General features: G+C 41.5%; 1 protein-coding gene and 1 pseudogene across 4 annotated transcripts in view; one reads left to right on the forward strand and one right to left on the reverse strand.

Moving 5' to 3' along the window:
* The window catches only part of CDK8 (cyclin dependent kinase 8), a 166,087-nt gene that overhangs the window by 121,885 nt on the left and 22,874 nt on the right, over positions 1-21,328 (reverse strand). The window lies entirely within an intron of this gene.
* On the forward strand, positions 10,679-12,726 carry LOC117871093 (annotated as a pseudogene).

Genomic DNA, 21,328 nt, shown 5'->3' on the forward strand with positions numbered 1-21,328 from the left:
CTAGTAAATGTGTTGCACTACATGGCTTGATATAAGGAAAACTCAAACGAAATAAAAAAAAATGTATTTGAGATTGTTTAGTTACAAAATAGAACTGTTTAATTTTATTAAATGTTAACCCAAAGAATAACTGTAATGTACGACTGGTGGTTGATCTGGTATTGGAATGCATTACAGGGTTGGCCTGAGATTTTCTAAGCGAGTAGGAGAACTACTACCGCTAAATTCCTTATACTACTTTGGAAGTCTCAGCCACATTTCTTGAATGTGGCTGAAAAGAGATGGGATATTGTGATTATGCATTGCTGCACATCCTGGGAACAAGTGATGTACTACAAGTACAGTTGCTGTCCTGTTTTTTCTCCCCATAGTAAATGCAAGCATTATGCCTGCTGGTATGAACAATGGATAAAATAAGATTGGGCAATGGGAAGACTGGCAGCTCAGAATAAAACAAGCCCATCCCAATCTACAATGCTTTAAGGGTGGAAGGGGGGGGGGAGGGGGAGTGATGAAAGCTGATTATTTTCATTCATATTTCTAAGTGTGCTATTTTGCTTATCTAGTTGTATTTCACTTATGTGGGGGCTGTGGTCTTATTTTCCCTTAGTGCATTTGTATAGATCATATTTGCCTGACAGACATTTTGGTTCTTAAAGTGAATGAGCTAATAAATCTATATGAGTAAAGGCATTCAGACCTGAGTCCGTCACTCCATCCTTTAAATATGTAGGATTATCCAAGATGTTTAAGTTCGCTGCAATGCCTATAAGCAACAGGGTGAATTAAGGACATGGTGATATCTTTAATGCTGAGTTACCCTGCTTTCTGTGAGTTGTGGTTAGGCCTTTTACATTACTTAATCATTTTTATATTAAATATAATTTGTTAAGACTGTTTTGAGAATCCATTTTCAGTAATAAATGCCATAGAAATACTGTACTCGCAGTAAAGAACAGTTCACATTCTAGTTGCAAGTCATGAATTTCTTGAATTGATCATGCATGTACCAACCTAAAAGTCTGAACAAAAAAAAACACAGAAGCTTAAAACATTAATCACACACACACACTTTACGATACCAATTGGTAACTGCTACAAAAATGGCTTATTTCTGTAAAGAAACACACACAACAGTCTAAATGCTGCAGGGAGAAAAAATGTTACTCAATGCTACAATCACACTTCTCCCAAAGCAGACTAGGCACATACCAAACCTCCTTTGGAAACACTTTGCAAACCTCAAATCCCATAACAAATGGAAACATGGAATGCAGAAGTAGAAAATCAGTGAAGATAGACAGCTAAAACATTCAAACCCCATTCAGGAAAACAAAACACCTAGATCAGAACAGCATGCTTGCTCATAAGCAACCAAATATTTTACAAAAACAATGAGGCATCCAATGGCACCTTAAAGACTAAGGCATATTTGAGCATAAGCTTTCGTGGGCAAAAACCCCACTTCTTCAGATGCATGGAGTGAAAATTACAGATACTGTCATAAATATATATTGGCACATGAAGAGAAGGGAGTTACCTTACAAGTGGAGAACCAATGTTGAAGGCCAATTTAGTCAGGGTGGATGTTGTCCACTCCCAATAATTGATGAGGAATACACCTCCTCCTCAATTATTGGGAGTGGATAACATCCACCCTGACTACACCTCCTCATCAATTATTGGGAGTGGACAACATCCACCTTGACTAAATTGTACAGTATTTGTTTTTGTCTCTACTGCCTGATTGAATACTTCCAGTTCCAAACGAGGTGTGTATGTCTGACCCATCAGTTCATAACGCTAATGTTTGTAAGTCTGAGGTTCCACTGTAATATAAGAAAGTACTTCTTCACACAATGCAGTCAGTCAATCTGTGGAACTTGTTGCCAACGGGTGCTGTAAAGGCCAAAAATATAACTGATTTCAAAAAAGAATTAGATAAGTTCATGGAGGACAGGTCCATCAATGGTTATTAGCAAAGATGGTCAGGGATACAACCCCATGCTCTGGGTATCCCAAAACCTCTGACTGCCAGAAGCAAAGACTGGAAGGCATATAGATCACTTGATAAACTGCCCTGTCCTGTTCATTCCCTCTAAAGCACCTGGCACCAACTATTATCAGAAGACAAGATACTGGGCTATATGGACCACTAGTCTTACCAATATGGCAGTCCTTATCTTAAAACATGCATGTATTACTATTACCCCATCTGGTACATCTAGTTAAATTAAAATTATAAGCGCTATGGGGCAGGGACAGTATATCTGAACAGCACCTACCATAATGGTGCCCCCAAATCTGCTGGTATCCCCTAAGAAATACTATAAAAAACAGCACTGTTGTATTTTAATACTGATGTTTGAAGTGAATTAGAGTAAGTTTCTTTAGCCATAATTATATTTAGACAGACACAAATGGAGAGCACCCACTAGATTAGACATACTCATTCCAAAACAAAACAGCTTTGGCTTTTTTTGGACCCTCTCTCCTTTGAGGTATGGAGAAATAGCCAGGTTGGCCACCATGACACATTTTGAGAGCTGTCAAGAATACAGATATCCACTGACAGACACCGAAAGCTAGACCACTTGGTTGCATAACATAGAAGCTATTAAAGGAATGGTAAAGTGACAGGTTGGACTAAGCCACACTGAAGAAGCCTGTAGGAAGGCAGATTCAACAAACACTGTCAGTTACTGTAAAAGCAAAGTCCAATAGGTTCTAGTTTCTAAAAATCAAATTAATTTAAAGTTCCGAGAAGCACATAGGAGGAAACTTTCACACTCTTAAAACTGTCGAGGTTCATATTCTCACCAAAACCTGCTCTTTTGGATAGAGGCAGAGCAGATTGGGGTCACAATATGGTGCTGCAGAAAAACCAAGTCTGATTTCAAAAGGAGAAGTGAGGTAGCCTAAACTTCCTCTATTGTGATGGAATGAACAGGATACTACTCATGAGTTAGACAAGGCCAGTAGGTAGATAAGTATCAGTAAATTAAGCCAAATTGAGACCCAAAATCAGAAAGCATGGAAATGCAGAATTTTAAGAGGAGGGAAAACAGCAGGGCTGAGCTGTACAAGGTTCTCAGAGTTTCCCCACACCAGGACCCTTCCACCCATTTTACACTAAGGGAAAGACAAGATGGTCCTGACCCTCAAAACCAATTTGCCACACCTATGTGGGTCACAAACCCCAGGTTGAGAACTCACAGCATAAGGCAAATCAGCTGCTGGAGCTGTGGGGACAGGGAGAACACGGCAGGGAGTAGGAGTGAAGGGCACTCCCAAAATCTTTGATTATTGGAGGCAGAGAAGGCTCCAACACCCCCTCCTCCAGTAGACAGGAGGAAAGTAGCAGGCACACCAAGTGATGTAGACTATGATGGAGTTCTTTGTGGAGTAGTAGCACTAACTTTGGCTCTGCCCCTTTATGTGCATGCATTACAATAATCTAATTTTTTGCATAGGATTCCTGTTTCGTAATAAAAGTTGAACAATAAATGAGGCAGAGTTGCATAGTAAACAGATTTCTCCTACTTCATTTCCAATAATTCTATGGTGAATCAGGATTAAGCTAATGGATGCTGAAACTGGAAAAATGGTATTGTGGTTAAGGCACTGGACTGGTCCCAAAAGAGCTAGGCTCTGTTCTCCACCCTGCAGCAGAATTCCTCTGCAACACTGGGCAAGTTATTTAAGGTCTGTGCCTCAGTTTTACTTCTGTAAAATAAGGAATATGTGAGGAGGAGAAGTTAACCTAGATGAGAAGCTCATGTGTGCTAATAAGCCTCACAAAAAAGCTTACGGAATTTTACTTTGTATTCAGTACAGTGGTTGGATACTGTGAACTAGATGAGGGATGCGCCACACCATGAACAAAAAAATATTTAAAACATTGCTGCATTCACTGAGCATCAACCATCCCGTACACTGACCGAGACAGAAGTCCTGCAGAAAAATAGTATGCAAACATGAAACTAAAGATTCAACTTTTCAGAAGTGACTAGCAATTTTGAGTGTCTCCGTTTTTGGTCTTTCAATTTGAGCCATCTTAAAGGGGCCCAATTTTCAAAAGAGTGCCAAGTACCCAAAATTTGGGGGGGGGGGGGGAAATCAGACCCTTTTAAGAGGTCTCCTATTGGGAGAAGCATGATCATGTGCTCCACACACAATGCCTTGTAGCCTGGGAGAAGGCACACTGAACTTCAAGTCAAAAACCCATGAATTCTAACCCCAACTCTGACTTAGTAAGGGTTTTGAAGGGTATAGAAATTAATGAAGACCTAATGCCCCTACCTTAGGGGAGGCAACTATCATTCAGCTACTTTACAGATAAGTTAATAGATGCACAAGATCTTTGCAGACAGAGCTGGGACTAGAACCCAGGTCGATAATATGTCAGATGCAAGCTGCACACACTTTGCCTTTAAAAGAAGTGGGCCGAATTATGGTCTTGTCTAGCTCATAACAGTGTGGATCTTTGTCCCTCTCTAGCTGCTAGACTGTGGAGGTATTTTAGTCCGTTATACTAATATGCATCGTCTTTTAGCTCAAGTGGTAGAAGCTTGTGCTTTTGCATCCAGAGATCTCAGGTTCAGAGCCTGCAGACAACAGAAACATCCCCTACATCCTGTACCATACTCTTCCCAGAGTGAGGAATAGAATTCAACAACTCCAATATTCTCTGAGCTAATTCACAAAGAGTTGAATAACCCAATGATAGTGTCTCACCTTTATGATCTGTTCCTTATAGGAGATAACAGCATGCCTCTCCAACCAATTACTTCAACTGCTGAAGTGGCAGAAGTCTGTGCTGTGCAGCTAAAAGGTGCGAGTTCAAATCTGACAGGTGACCCATGGGCAAGATAAAAATATATGAATGTTAGTTTGAGAACCCTAGAATAACTGTTGAAACACTGAAGCCATTTTATGTCTTAAATTGTGATGTTTAGAGGTAAATTGTATTTTTATTGTTATTTAGTTAATGGGAGCTGTCCCTTTAAGAACAAAACAAAGAACATTATATATTTTGTTTGCAAGAGCCACAGCAATGTGCAGGAGATATTGCTTGTAAATACAAAGAAAAGACTTTGCCTATGTAAACTCCCAAAAGGTCAGAACTTGATATAAAGAAGTTTATTTTTCCAGAAAATAAGCTTCACTCGTAACATTAGCATTTTAGGAAACTTGAATATCTCAGGGCATTACTGATAAGCTTCAGAGCCTTTTGCCTGTAGGTCACCTGTATGGATCCAGCCCAACTCAATAGGGATTAAAAGCTGTTCCCATCTAATGGATATTTGGTGGTCCCTATAGGAAATGAGTTTAGTGGATGTCAGGTCCAGCTCCCACATCACAAATCCATCACCAGGCTTTGTCTTAATTGGCAGACTCAGAAGAGAGGCCAAGAACTTCATAGGCCATGGAGAATGAACAACCCTTGTGTGATAAATTGGGGGGGGGGGGGGGGGAGTAGCTCCCTTTGATGGACACCCAGCGAGAGCTGTTCTCTGCTTGCTTTACCTGTAAAGGGTTAACAAGCCCACAAGAAAAAAGGAGTGGGTACCTGACCAAGAGAGCCAATTGGAAGGCTACAACTTTTTAAAATGGGAAAGAAACCTTCTCTTTGGCCTGGTCTACACTAACCCCCCAATTCGAACTAAGGTACGCAACTTCAGCTATGTGAATAACGTAGCTGAAGTAGACATACCTTAGTTCGAACTTACTGCGGTCCAGACGCGGCAGGCAGGCTCCCCCGTCGACTCCGCGTACTCCTCTCGCCGAGCAGGATTACCGGAGTCGACGGTGAGCACTTCCGGGTTCGATTTATTGCGTCCAGACAAGACGCGATAAATCGAACCCAGAAGTTCGATTGCCTGCCGCCGAACCAGCGCATAAGTATAGACATACCCTTTGTCTGTTGCTCTCTGGGCTGAAGAGACAGAGCAGCAGGAATGCTGTATAAAATTTGAACCAGGTATGAAAATAATCAGATCATATCTAGAACTACTTTGAACCACCCAAAGGTGTAAGTAGATCAGAACGTTTAGCTAGACGCAATCAGGTTTATTTCCGTTTCTTTTTAATGCTTGTGGATCTCTTCTGTGCTAACCCCAGATGCTTTTGTTTGCTTGTAACCTTTAAGCTGAACCCCCAAGAAAGCTATTTTGAGTGCTTAGTTTTTGAAATTGCACTTTTAAAAATCTAGCAAAAGCCTAAGTTCCAAATGAATTTTTTCCTTTTTGTTTTTAATCAAATTTACCTTTTTTAAGAACAGGATTGGATTATTGATGTCCTAAGAGGTTTGTGCATGTTGTTTGATTAGCTGGTAGCCACAGCTAATTTCCTTTGTTTCTTTCTCAGCTCTTCCGGGGGGGGGGGGGGGGGGGGGGGGGGGGGGGCTGGGGGGGGCCCGAGGGTACGCCACATGCAGGAATTCTCAAGTGCTCCTTCCTGGGTTAAAAGGGTTTTTTTTCCCCATTTGGGTGGTGGCAGTGTTTACCAAGCCAAGGTCAGAGAAAAGCTGTAACCTTGGGAGTTTAATACAAGCCTAGAGTGGCAAGCACTGATTTTTAGAATCCTTGCAGGCCCCCACTTTCTGCACTTGGAGTGACAGAGTGGGGATTCAGCCTTGACCCCTTGTTAGCCCTAAAAGTAGTTGCCCCCCGGATCAAAATTGCTGCCTGCTGGCACTGCAGTGTGTGGGAACCTTGCTCCTTTGCTGCCCTGTAGATCAACAGGGCTGCACATGCACTGAAGACACACACACACAAAAGTGGTGTTTATGGTTAGATACAAGTTAGCTGAATCTCCAAATAAGTTCATTAAATAATTTGCAAAAAGTAGCACATGGAGTTGTACAAATCTTGATAGCTATGCAGCACGTACCTAAAAAATAAACATCTCCTTAATAATAATATATTATATATCTATCTCCTAGAACTGGAAGGGACCCTGAAAGATCATTGAGTCCAGCCCCCGGCCTTCACTAGCAGGACCAAGTACTGATTTTGCCCCAGATCCCTAAGAGGTCCCCTGAAGGATTGAACTCTCAACCCTGGGTTTAGCAGGCCACTGAGCTATCCCTCCCCCTCCTTGGAATACAGGTAGCTGTAACAGGTCTACAGGATAGAGTGTTCCAGAGTTACAGAGCTAGAATTGATATGCAAACTAGACACAATCAACTCCGGTTTGAATAAGGACTGGGAATGGCTGAGCCATTACAGACATTGACTCTATCTCCCCTTGTAAGTACTCTCACACCTATTATCAAACTGTCTGTACTGGCCTAGCTTGATTATCACTTCAAAAGTTTTTTTTTTTTTCTCTTAATTAATTGGCCTCTCAGAGTTGGTAAGACAACTCCCACCTGTTTATGCTCTCTGTATGTGTGTATATATATCTCCTCAATATATGTTCCATTCTATATGCATCTGAAGAAGTGGGCTGTAGTCCACGAAAGCTTATGCTCTAATAAATTTGTTAGTCTCTAAGGTGCCACAAGTACTCCTGTTCTTCTTTTTGAGGATAGAGTGTAACAGCCATAAATGCTGTCCATGAGTAGGGAGAGGAAATTTTAATAGAGGGACACTGGTACAAATTGCAAGTCTTACAAAAGGCATTATAATAAGCACTAACTTTAAAACTTGAAACTGCCTCTGTGTGAATGTCTTACCACAAAAATGAATGAAGCCAGCTTCACGGAACTCCTATCTATCTTCATGACAATAGCTGAACCAATCCTAACTATTTTTGAACCTGTAGTTTCAGGAAGATTTGAAATAGATCAAACTTTCTACTGTGGTGTAAGTTAGAGTAAAACTTTGCTAAACCATTCACTTTATAATCAAACAAAGAAATGGTACAAATGCTCCAGTGACATCCCATATTACTACAATTAATTGTTTGCAGGGTAGGCTACAATAATATAGTATGTTTCAGAGTAGCAGCCATGTTAGTCTGTATCCACAAAAAGAACAGGAGTACTTGTGGCACTTTAGAGACTAACAAATTTATTAGAGCATAAGCTTTCATGGGCTACAGCCCACTTAGATTTATCATAAAATTAGAGTTAAAAGTGAACAAAGGACTGCTATTCTCATTGCTAGAGGTGCTCTCCTCCAAGTCAAGTTGGCTGAGACACTGCATTTACACTTATGTGGGGAAACCCACAATGTGTGTTGTATTGGTTATAAGATATAGTATGCATGAAAACAGCTAACCCTGGAACCCCCCCTTTTACCTCTTCAGCATGTTTAATGTCCATTGTTTTAGTATTTAGGTGTCATATACACAAACACATTTATCCCATTTGAATGAGGTGTATAAAATTCTTTCCGCTTTGGAGTTCCTTTTATATTATATTCCTGTTTAGATTAGCATATCACAACAGCATTAGCTAAAACTCCTGATTCCTGTCAGTTTAACTGAGACCTATATAACAATCTTAAATGGCATAGTCTAATTATCAGTTTTTATTCAAGTCTTTCCACAAATGTGTTGAAGAAACTGATTAACTTCTGCAAATTTTATTTATGTATTATCAAACAAAATATATGGGTTTGATTTTAAAGGAAGATTTTTCGTAACTGTGTCACCCAAGTTGCTAACAGGGTAACTAATTCAAATGTCATATTATACATGGCCATAGTATTTGATTGTATTAAAAATCAAGTTAGAGCTATGTCATAAGGGGGGAGGGATAGCTCAGTGGTTTGAACATAGGCCTGCTAAACCCAGGGCTGTGAGTTCAATCCTTGAGGGGGCCACCTAGAGATCTGGGGCAAAATCAGTACTTGGTCCTGCTAGTGAAGGCAGGGGGCTGGACTCAATGACCTTTCAGGGTCCCTTCCAGTTCTAGGAGATAGGTACATCTCCATATATTATTAGTTTGTTCTCTTCAAACAAAACACCCATGTAAACAAGGGTCATTCACAAGGAAACCTGCTCTCAAAACTGATGTGCTAATAAAACAAATTATTTATAACGAATAGTGACGAAAAGTCAGATAAGACAAATTAACAGAAAAAACTAGGGAAAGTTTCCATTTTAAGGAAAACTGCTTGTTTCCCTACTTAACCTCATAGCCTCACCAAAAAAGCTTAATTTGAGAGTGCTAGCATCATATGTAAAGTGGGTTAAAAAATTTTCAATAAACAGTAAGTTTGCTCTGAAAAGTGAATTTTTCAGCACAAAATTATTCACAAATTTGGGACAAATGTGATCAATAGTTTTGGCCAACAAAATTGAAGACAAAAAAAAAGTTAGAAATGTTGATTCAATTGGGCATTGAAAATATTTTGTTTTGACCCAACAAAATTTATTCAGTTTTTTTGTGCTTTCTTGTGAAAATCAAAAACAAATCAGTTTTGGTTCAAAATTAAATAAATATATTTTTTCCTGTTTGGCCTCCAGATCAAAAAGTAAATTATTCACTCAGCTCTAATTGTAAGCTATGTCTATTCTATGAAAGTAATTTCTTGTTGCTGAAAGCCTGTCAGCAACAAGTGAAGATGAACCAGTGTCATACGTTTAACGACCTATGTAGACAAGAATAAACTCACTTTCTGAAATGGCAGTGAACACCGTTTACTTTGCCTACAGTTGCCATTAAATGGCATTTGGCACCCATTTAGGTGCAGCACTGGGTAGTTTTTAAATAGAGCAGACAAGGCTAGTGGAGCTCCTGAAGCTATAAAGCTCTGCTCACTCCCCAGGGAAAATTTCATGGAACTGGCTCTCTCAATAGTTCTTCAATTTTAAAGTACAGAAAATGATACTGCCTGCTTTCTCCCCTCAAATTACTTCACACACAGACTTTGTCCACCTGGATTTAAAGAACTTTAGAAAACAAACCACAATCAAAAGGAGCATTAAAGTGTATTGAAAAATGTATCAAGGCATGGAGCCCAGGATCAGCTGAAATAACTGGTTTGTATACCTATATAATATTACAGTACAAAACAGGAAGAGAAAGCAGGTGCTATTCTTACACCTACTGCCCCTACTTCTGAATATTCCCAGAACATCTTTAAAAGGAATGACTAATAAGGGCACGTCTTCACTGGCAACATTAAAAGGCTTTAATGCGTCTTGTGTAGTTGCAGCTCCAGCGCTGTTAAAAAAAACCCAACAACAACAAAAACCCACCGCCGCGAGTGGAATAGCTACCAATGCTATTTTTTCACACCCCTGAGCAAGAAAGTTGCAGCATTGTAAAGTGCCAGTGTACCCAAGCCTTTAGTGCAGTGTTTCCCAAACTGTGTTCCGCAGAACACTGTGTTCCGCATGATGTGTATAGGTGTTCCGTGAAAGAGTCATAATTTTAAGAAAGGGTCTTTAATTTTAAATTTGGCATATTTGATGCGTAGTTTACAACTCTTTTTGAATGACTAAAATTTAACAAACTCTTTTTCCGGATATTGATAGATCTCGTATTGAATATCATGGCATAAGAGAACATGGCACGCAAGCATGTTGATGTCAATCCCTTTCGGGCACGTTTCAGTTAGTGACGTCGTACCTCTTCCGCTCGAGGCTGCGCGAACTGCAGTGATATGCACACACCATTCTCTTTACGCCATGTTGAATATAACATTCACTCAACACGTTCAAACCTGTGGGTCTTTACCGGGTGTGCAATAAGCACAACCAAACTAGCTTCACTCGAAACAATATAAATATTTGTGACAAACAAAATTTGACAAAAATCAGTATTTCTAAATATTGTTACTAAATCTAATCACTATGGATTTGTGGCTAAAAGAAGGAACTTTGAAACGAAAAGCATGTTCTTCTGGTACTCCAACTGTGGCCGAAATAAATGAGCAAAATATTGTGACACTTCAAAGTGAGAATGAACAATCGCAGTCTTTTGTTGCCGAAAAATCAGTTATCACTAGTGAGTTATCCCAGGTGAAAGAATTTCCACCAAAGTATACCAAAAAACAAGCAGAAGCAGGTGTTAAAAAACCAAAACGAAAGTATGATGAAAAAGTTATTTGTCTTTCGGTTTTACGTGTGTTGGAAATAAAGATGTTCCTGATGCAGTGTGTTGTGTGCAACAATATACTAGCAAACAGTTCATTGGCTACTGCTAAACTTCGTAGGCATTTGTAAACCAAGCATGCTGAATACAAAGACCAAGATGTAAGTTTTTTCAAGAGGAAGCGTGACTCACTTGGAAATTGTAAACTTTCGATGATTAAAATTGCTAAAACAGACAAAAGTGCAACAGAGGCATCTTATCGAGTAAGTTACCATATAGCACTTGCTGGAGAAGCTCACACTATTGGAGAAACGCTTATCAAGCCTTGCACGAAAGATATTGTAACGTGCATGTTGAGCGAGCAATCTGGTAAAAAATTGATGCTGTACAGTTGTCAAATATTACTGTTGCACGCTGTATTAAAGATCTTGCCGATGACACAGAAAAAGAGCTAGTTTGCCGACTGAACATTTGCCATAAGTATTCATTGCAGCTAGATGAGTCCACTGACGTTTCAGGACTTGCTGTGCTACTAGTATTTGTCCGATATAGATTTACTAATATTACTGAAGAGGACCTACTTTTATGTGAATCTCTGCAAAGCAGCACAACTGGAGAAGAAATATTCAACTGCATCAACAATTTTATCAGAAAGCATGAAATTAGTTGGGGAAAATGTATTGATGTATGTACTGACGGTACTCAGGCAATGATCGGGAAGATGAAGGGAGCTGTAACGCAAATCATAAGTGTGGCACCAGAAAACACTAAGAGCCATTGTGTTCTACACAGACAAGCACTTGCAGTTAAAAAAATACCAGCATATCTGTACATCAAAATTGTGCTTGATGAAGCAGTACAAATTATCAATTTTGTCAAATCTCGACCACTTCAATCCAGGTTATTTAAAATTTTGTGAGAGGAAATGGGTAGTCAGCACAAAGCACTTCTTTTACATACGGAAGTGAGGTGGCTATCCAGAGGAAAAGTGCTTGTGAGGCTTTTTGAGCTTCGTAGTGAACTACTGGTATTCTTCACTTCAGATAATTCAGGATGTTCCTCGTGGCTAATGAGACTTGCGTATCTTGCAGATATTTTTACAAAATTAAATGAAATGAATCTGTCACTGCAAGGAAAGAATGACCATTTTTACTAAAATGGATAAAATGAGTCATTAAAAAAGAAACTGGAATTCTGGGCATCTTCTGTAGAACAGAATAACTTCGACTGCTGCCCTACAGTACATGAATTTCTGACTGAAATAAATTCTACAGTCCACGAAGAAGTTTCCAGCACCATTTTACAGCACTTACATGACTTGCAGGCCTCTTTATTAGAATATTTTCCTACATCTACTGATGATAATGCTTGGGTTCTAAATCCGTTTGTAATTACAGCCAAACCAGTCGGGTTTACTGCTCACGATTATGAAAGCCTAATTGACTTAATTTCTGACTCTGATTTGAAACAAAAGTTTAAGGATCTTCCGCTGAATAGTTTTTGGAGCAGCCTAACAGAAGAGTACCCTAATACGGCTAAACATGCAGTTCGAGTGCTACTTCCTTTTGCTACAACTTATTTGTGTGAGACGGGATTTTCGTATTATACTGCAACAAAAACCAAATATAGGAATAGACAATGCTGTGCCTGGCATGAGGATTCAACTTTCCAGCATTATACCTAATATTAAGTGAATCTGTGATAGAAAAATGCAGAAACACCAATTCCATTAAATCCAAATTTGTATTTGTTTATAAAAATAGATTTTCCTAGTAAAAATCTAATTTGTTTAGTGTTTATGTGTATATAAAAACAGATTTTTTTAAGTCGAACACGGTTTAGTTTTGACTCTTGCACTACTTTATACATGCTTTCCAGATAGAAATTGTTAGTTCAAGTTATTTTAAATTTGTATTTTTTGCTTTGTTTTATAAAATAAAATATATTTGAGCATAGATAACGCAATTTTTTTATTTGAAAACCAAACGACTACAAAATAATATTGTAAGTGTTCCATAATAGGCTAAAAAGTGTTCCGTGGCGAAAAAAGTTTGGGAAACTGCTTAGTGGAAATCCAGACAGAGGTTAAGTTCTAACCCTTCTGGCCGAGGTGATTGCAACCAGGATGGCGACCTTCCAAGAGAGAAGAAATAGGGAGCACAATGCTAACAGCTTGAAGGGACACCCTGTGAACCTCAACAAGACTAGGTTTAAACCTGAGTAGATTCTTCCCAGCCCCTTGAGAAACCTGACTGTCATCTCCTGGAAGTACACTGATCTGCCATGCATTAGAGAGTGCAGAGCTGAAATAGCTGCCAAGTGTACCTTAATAGATATGAGAGCCAGATATTGATGCTTTAGGTAGAGCAGACAGTCCAAGACAGACTGCAGAGAAGATCAGCATGGAGAGAGATTCCATTTCCATTTGGCCAGGTAGAAGGCGGAAGGCTTTCTACTACCAAGCAAGACCTCTCGAACCAGCTCCAAGCAGGCCTGCTCTTCGGGGTTCAGCCATGCAGTCAGGTACAGGGAGGCGATGTTCAGGTGAAGCAACCAGCCATGGTCTTGTAAAATCAAGTCCGGGCAGAGTGGGAGCATGAGTAGAGCTGCCACAGAAGTCCAGAAGCATACCAAACCAATGCTGGTGTGGCCAGTCTGATGCTATCAGGATAAACTTCGCCTTGTCCAGTTTGATTTTTAGGAGGACCTTGTAAACTAAGGGGATCGGTGGGAAGGCGTACATTAGATCATCTCCCCAAGAGAGCAGGAAGGCAGTGGAGAGGCAGCCCATACTGTGCCTGCGCAATGAATAGGTTCACCTGGGGAGGCCCCCACCTCTGGAAGATGACACTGACAACCTCCAGGTGAAAAGAACACTCATGGTGAGAGGAAAAGAATGTGCTGAGGAGATCCAACAGTCTGTTTTGGGTTCCTGGGAGACATGATGCCTCCAGGTGAATGGTGTGTTTCGTGCAGAAGTCCCACAGCTGGAGGCCTCCTGGCCAGGGCTGACGACTGAGCCCCTCCCTGCTTGCTGATATAGAACATTGATGCAATGTTATCCGATGGGACCTGCATCACTTTGCCTGAAATCTTGGGAAGGAACACCTGGCGAGCCAAGCAGAGAGCTCTTCCTGGGACCAGACGCCCTGAGTCCTAAGTCTGTTGAGGTGGGTTCCCCACCCCAGCTCTGACATGCCCGAGACTAGTGTTATCAATGGTTGAGGGGCAACAAATGTTACCCCCTCCGTTATGGATCCTGAGTCTCTCCACCAGGTCAGCAAAGCAAGGACTGGAGGTGGAATCATGAGTATCAAGTCCAGGTGGTGTCTGTTTGGGGAGTAGACTGATACCAGCCACAACTGAAGAGGTCTGAGGTGTAGCCTTGCATGCTGCACCATGTAGGTACATGCCACTATGTGATCCAATAGTTTGACGCAGATCCAAACGGTCATTATTGGGTGGATCATAACCTTGGAAATCAGGTCTGACATAACTTGGAATCAAGCTTCCGGTAGGGAGACTTTGGTCTAGGTCAAATCGAGCACTGCCCCGATGAACTCTATTCTCTGAACCAAAACCAGGGTTGACTTCTACTCATTTATCAACAGACCCAGTGCCTGCAAGGTAACCCATACTGTACTGATGTTGTGCTGCACCAGACCCTGCAACCAGCCCATTGATCTGTCAGTCATCAAGGTACGGGTAGACTTGCATGCCTCGACGCCTGAGGAAGGCTATCACCACCACCATGCACTTCTTGAAGACCCGATAAGCCAAAGGGAAGAGCGGTGAATTGGCAGTGGCACTGACTCACTACAAACCTAAGAAATCTTCTGTGACCGCGGAAGACAGAGATGAACAGAAACAGTCCAAACCACTGGGAAAGAAGCCTTGCTACAGCAAGAGGGTGTTATTCCAGCAACCGTCATGGGAAGCAAGAAGGAACTGAGAAGGCACGAGGCAGGTGGGGCCCTTTATACCGGCACATATGCGTGCGACTCCAGAGGGCGCTAGAGTTGGCCCAACAGATACCACTGAGGGAAAAATCTCTGGCAACTGAGCACATGGCACACACACACACACACACACACACACACACACACACACACACCCCTAGCATGGAATGGACAGGAGAAAGCACTCTAAGAACAAAAGAAGTTACAGGAAAATCTTCCTTTCTAAACTATTCCCTGTGTCTAGATGGGCAACTTCTCAGACAAGAAAAATATATTCCCTAATTACATATTTTGTAGTTTTCATTATCATGAACATTACATATTACTAGCCTTAATCAACAGGATCACAGAATCAGTGTATCGTTCCAACCACCCCACCCCTCTCCCTCAGTATTTTACTATTAAATCAAGCCTTGAGAAATCTGTTCACCCAATCACATTGAGACACTTATGTTTCTGATGGGCAAATAAGAAAATTATCCAGCAAAATAAATAGTTCAGACATACATCCATACACAGTTGATTACTTGGTGGCAAAGTCAATTAGTAACTGTATTGCTTTTCCAAAAAGGACTTTGAGGTAGAGGAAAATTAGCCAGACCTCTTCTCTGTTGAAAATTCCCTAACCACCTTGGACTATTTGTTTGGCCTACAGCTCTGAGGATCATTCTGCCTTGTTCTTGCTTTAGCTTGATGATAACTCTGGGAATGAGTGGCAGAGGTGGTTATGCACACAGAAGGCCTTGTTGTCCTGTGGGAACAGGACAATGTCCTAAACAGACCAAGGATCGACTTGCTTTTGAACAGAATTGGGGACATATCCTGTTCTTCCATGCTGTGAGCAAATCCACTGTAGAAATCCTTCTATTTAAAATCTAATCCTAAAGTGGCTATACTGAAAGACCATTTGTGATCCAGGTTGAAGGATCTGCTCAGACAGTCTGCCAAAACATTCTGAACTCCTGGCAGGTTCAGAGTTACCGAGTTGTGTATGCAAAAATTCCACAACCTGCCTGCCTCTTAATATAGGCTCTCTGAACTGGTGCCCCCCTGCAAAGTCAAATCCAGGACCAAAGCAATGACATCTGGTCTTTGAAGAGGTGACAAGACTGACTTCTGTTTATTTTCAGACCCAAGCTGCTCAACAGATGGATACTGGTCTCCACCTGATGAGTAACTGGAATCAGCCCATACCAACCAATCATCAAGGTAGAGTTGCATGGGGATATCCACAGGTCAGTGAGAGACTGCCACAACCACCAAGCACTTGGTAAACAAACACTCTTGGTGCCAATGATAATCCAAAGAGGTGAAGGGTAAACTGGTAGGGATTTCCTTCTTAGGAAGTTGCTGTGGCCAGAACTGCCGCATGGAAGCAAGCATCCTGTAAACTGAGGGCAGCAAACCAGTCTCCCAAATCTAGAAAAGGGATAATAGAAGCAAGGAAAACTATACAGAACTTTAACTTTTTTATATGTTAGTTTATGTTCCATGGGTCTAGAATGGGTCTGAGACCCTCCTCTGGCTTTGGATATTAGGAAATATTTGGAGTAGAAACCTCCACCCCAACACTGAGGAGGCACTTTATCAGCAGCTCCCAAATAATGTAGAATCTGCCCTTCTTGTCTTAAGATGGGTAAAGACTGGGTTCCCTAAAAGACTGGGAAGAGGATCCTCTTTATGGCCAGTGTTTGCAACCCTAGGGACTTTAAGGCCGCACTCAGGTCCTTTAATGTGTGTTAAGCCTTGTCAATCTTGGAGGAAAATAAAACAGCTCTCAAAAGGAAGGCCTTCAATCATCTGCTGTACTTCTACGGGAATCCCCAATGACTGCAACTATGAGGGACGACTCAGTTACTGCCATAATAACGACTCTTGCTGCAGAATCTGCTGCATCCAAGGCAGACTGCAGAGCTGACTGTGAAATCAGATGACCTTCCTCCAAGACCGACTGGAACTGTTCCCTAGAACTTTCAGGAAATGTATTCGTGAACTGAGACATTGTATCCCAATTCGAATAGTAGTACCTGGCCAAGACAGTCTGGTTGTTGGCAATCCTGCAGCTGATTAAATCCTTCTTCACCCTCCCCCCCAAAAATCTAGCTTTTTTGCAACCCTTTCTTTGAGGATAGCCTTTGCTCAGCCTTTACAGTGCCTTTCATTCACTGCAGTCACTACCAGTGATCCTGGTACAGGGTGGCAATACAATTGCCCAAACTCCTGGGAAGGAACCTGGGGTTTATGTTCTGTAATTGGTGGGTCAGATGAGGGGGTTTGCCACAGTGACTGGTGGGCTGCATGATCACCTCGCTTATAGGAAGGGCAACCTACGCTGCAGTAGCTGCATGCAGAACATCCATAAACATACATAAGGATTCTCCTCCCCTGGCTCCATCTGAATACTAAGAGATATAGCCATCCTTTTCAGGAGCTCTTGATAGACTTTGTACCAGGGAGGAAGCTTCTGATATGAAAGCCTCATCCAGTGATGAGGATGCTATTCAGTGGAGGCTGATCATGCACTGCAGAGGTAGACAGTAGTTCCAAGGCACGTAAGGGAAGGTCCAGCAAATCTGTGTCTGGAGACTGTTTGGTACCAAACACTTGTGGTCTCTAACTGGGCAGGAAAGCCTCCCTTCTTGGCTACCTGCTTCTATGAGGAAGCAGAGATGTCAATCTCAAAGCCGGAGGCATCCCCTAAGGCATCCAATACAGCCAGTGAGCAGGCCAATATGGTACCGGAGCCCAGTTGTATGAATGCCTGGATTTGTTCTTGACAGAGCATCTTCTGAAAGTATGGAAATGGATTTTGGAAGGCGGCCATGGACTCTGAAGTGGGAGACTCAGGAACCCACTTCAGGTTCTGACAAGGAAAAAAAAAGTATTCCAGAGGCCAGAGTGGTGCAGTAACAGGACAAATACTCAGACTGGCACCTGAACCTATGTCAAGACTGCAGTGCCAGCAGCATCAAAGGCTTCTAGCTATTGGCAACATGCAATGAGTTTGAACTAGTATTGGGAGCCTAGACAGTTACTGAAGAGGCTGATGAGTGCTGTACCGGTCCTAAGACTAATGGGGCCACAACAGACCCAGAAGCTGGTGCCGATGACCAAGGCACATGCAACAGTTCTGGTAGAGGACCTTCACCCTGAATCTGCAGCAATGGCAATAATGAAAGGCACAATAGAGCTCTTGTAGCCACATAGGCCTCTGGCATTGTTGGCACTGAAGTGGAAGATGTCCCTCTGTAAGCAGCAATGACGGATCTACTGCCATCTCCGATGAGGTAGCTAGCCTCAATGGTCCTGGAGTGGGAATTGGAGTCAACGGCTCACCCTTTGAAAGCTACTATGAGCCAGGACCAATGAGCTGCAAGCCAAAGTGGCCTGTCATTGCAGAGGAGTCCTGTACCGAAGGCCTCAAAAGAGTCAATGCCTTCTTCTTTTTATAAGTTTCAAAAGGACAAGAACGGATCGAGTTCTTATACCTCAAAGAGGATGGTCCCAGGGAGGGGAGGATTTCCCACAGCCTCTGTAGGCTGGCATAGTCGGGAGCACTGCTAGGAGTGGTTGATGAACTCCCTTTTACCAACAAAGGAGAACCAGTTGAATAATAGCCTCCATGAAAATATATCTAAGGTGCTCGTCTCTGCTTCTTCATTCTAAATTTGAAACCCCAGCCGATCAAACACTTGTCTCTAAAGCATATGGATGAAGGTCACATTAAACAGCAAGAGTCAGGATCACAAGCAGGCATCAGCTTATGACAACAGAGCTTAAAACCAGGGGAACCTATGCCAAGGTTCCTCAGTACCAGGCAAGGTACTTTCCCTGGAGGTCTGCCAGATCCAGGGAAAATAAGAAAAAAAAATGTCCAGAAGACAAAAATTTCACTAGGAAAAAAGCTAACTATAAGCAACTTTGTTCAGAGGAACAGGACTGTAAAAGACAAACGCTACAACTACTGACAGATAACTGTAAGAAGGAACTGATAGATGGGTGGGGCTGTTCCACCCATTACACCCTCAGCTTAGAGCATAAGGAAGCCAGAGCACATAAAGGCCCTCTTGGTACCACTAGGGAAAACTCCCCAGCACCACTGCACGAAACAAACACACACACCCTACAGCATCATGGACATATACAAGCCCTTAAAGAAAAAAAAAAGATCTACAGGATAGAATTTTTGAAGAGCCTCAGAATTTAGCCATGTTAGAGGGACATCAGTCATCTCAAACGGTTCTAAAATTCAGATTTTGTAGAAACAAGGTTTTACCAGAGTATCAAACAAGAGTTTCCATGGATTTAAATTTCAACTGACTTTCTTAAACAAACATTTCTCTACAGTAATTGCAACCAAGTACTTAATCATTAGACACTTAAGAGTAAAACAAGCAAAATTTCTTTGTTTACTTTTTTACTTTTCCTCTGCATAGGCAAATATCAAATATTGAGAAGGAGACTTTTGAAATATTCAGTTTTAGTACTTTAAGTTGTAATATGATAAAAATTGGTTTACAATACCATTTAAATAGTCAGAGTCCAGTGAACACAAGAGTTTATCAGATATACCAATACAAAACTGTAGTTTCTTCAGCGTGTATCAGACAAATTTTCTGACTTCGGTGCATTTAAATATTAGTTTAAGAACTTTGCTTTAAACATGTTAATAAGTAGTTGATATGCCAGTCAGAGTGAAATTAAGATAAACCTGAACTAGGAAGACAATTGAGTCATTCCACTGGGAATCTTTGAAGTTAATTGGACAACAACTGACTGTTCGTAATAGCTAAACAAGCTGGCTGGACTATGTCAAACAGGGATGTATTAGGGTGAGGGTTTGTTTGCTTTTTTAAAAACCATCCCCTCCCTACACAAGAAATTATTAAAGCACTCAATATTAATATTTCTTAAATAGAAAATATGAAACATCCTGGACATTATCAGCAGAATAGCTATCCACAGTTGTTCACCTAGCAAGGAACAGGTAGTGCATTATTAGCTCTGCCAGCAAAAGGAATCATGAATTCAACGGGCAACTGAAAAAAAGCTGATTCTTGGCTCACTCAGTCTCTGGCTCAGCATCTTAGAAGAGATGAAGTCACTTTCAAATTTAACATAAGACATCCCAAAGGAACTCTGATCTGAAGATCAAAGTGTTCTTATAGAAAGCCTTCTCTTCCAATATAACTCAGATTTTATATAAAAGATTAGCATAAAAATCCTTTTTTTTAAAATCAAAACTTGAAACATTCCTTGCTCATAAAACTACCAGTTCTGTTATTTCAAGTGATCATTTCTGTAAACTCCAGTAAAAATTGCTAAGATGACCCATCAGAAATAGAAAGTCTAAAAAACACATCAAGACAAGACAAAGTTAAGTGAATTGTCAATTCAACCAATAAATTAAAGACCAAGAACAAGAAATTCAAGTTCTCCCTAGATCATCAAGATAACAATGCTCCAAAAGTAAGGCTCCAAAAACAATCTATTTCTCTCTTTATCAGGTTGCAAGGTCTGTAGTAACTGGAGTATCTTTCCTTCAAATCAAATGCTTTAGTGTTCATCTCTATACCCAAAAAGAGAAGGTTGATGCCTACAGCCCGTGAGAAACACTACAGTAACAAACCAGTGAGTATGTATGATGCTTATCCACGGTTGATAAATTCTGAGGAGAAACTGGAACTTATTAGCTCTTCAGAGACAGCTGTCATGCCATGTGTTTGAAGACAATCACTTACCCACCTGTGATTCTCTTTTAGAGCAGAGAGAAAATAATAAATACCCTCTGTGACAGTGTGTATAAACCCCCCCACCAGGAAAGAAGGGATTAAGGAGCAACTTCGGGCCCACACAGCCCCATCTGCTACACCGGAGAGGCATGCTAATCTTGGAGGAGCCTTAAAAAGGGAGAAGCTCAGTGCGGAAGGGCCCAGCCTGGGGAGGTGGACATACCTCTTATCTTCAGTTCCCAGAGAGGAGCACAGTAGAGAACCAAGCTAGCTAGGCCCTGGTGCAGGACTCCCCACCCCACACCCAACTGAGAATATGAGTTCCTTGGGGGAAAGGTGGTTGCATTTTAGGAAGCAAGTGAGGTCTGACCAGACGGACCTTAACTTGCCACAACCATCCCTGAGCTAGAATCCAGGGCAGAGGGAGGGACTGGCTCCCCTTCAGCCTCACCAGGAGGACTAGCCAGAAGACCCCCAAACCCAAGGGTCAGCAGGATTATTGGGCCTGGACCAGGACCATCAACCTGGTATAAGGGCCTGAGACTACTTGTGAAAACAATGGTTTGCCACAAAAGGGGTCTGAGACCAAAGATGCCCTGGCCAGAGGGCCAAGTCACATAGCAAAAAGGGGACCACTAGCAGGC

This window comes from Trachemys scripta, chromosome 1 (genome assembly GCF_013100865.1).
Source record: "Trachemys scripta elegans isolate TJP31775 chromosome 1, CAS_Tse_1.0, whole genome shotgun sequence".
NCBI classification, from domain to species: domain Eukaryota; kingdom Metazoa; phylum Chordata; order Testudines; family Emydidae; genus Trachemys; species Trachemys scripta.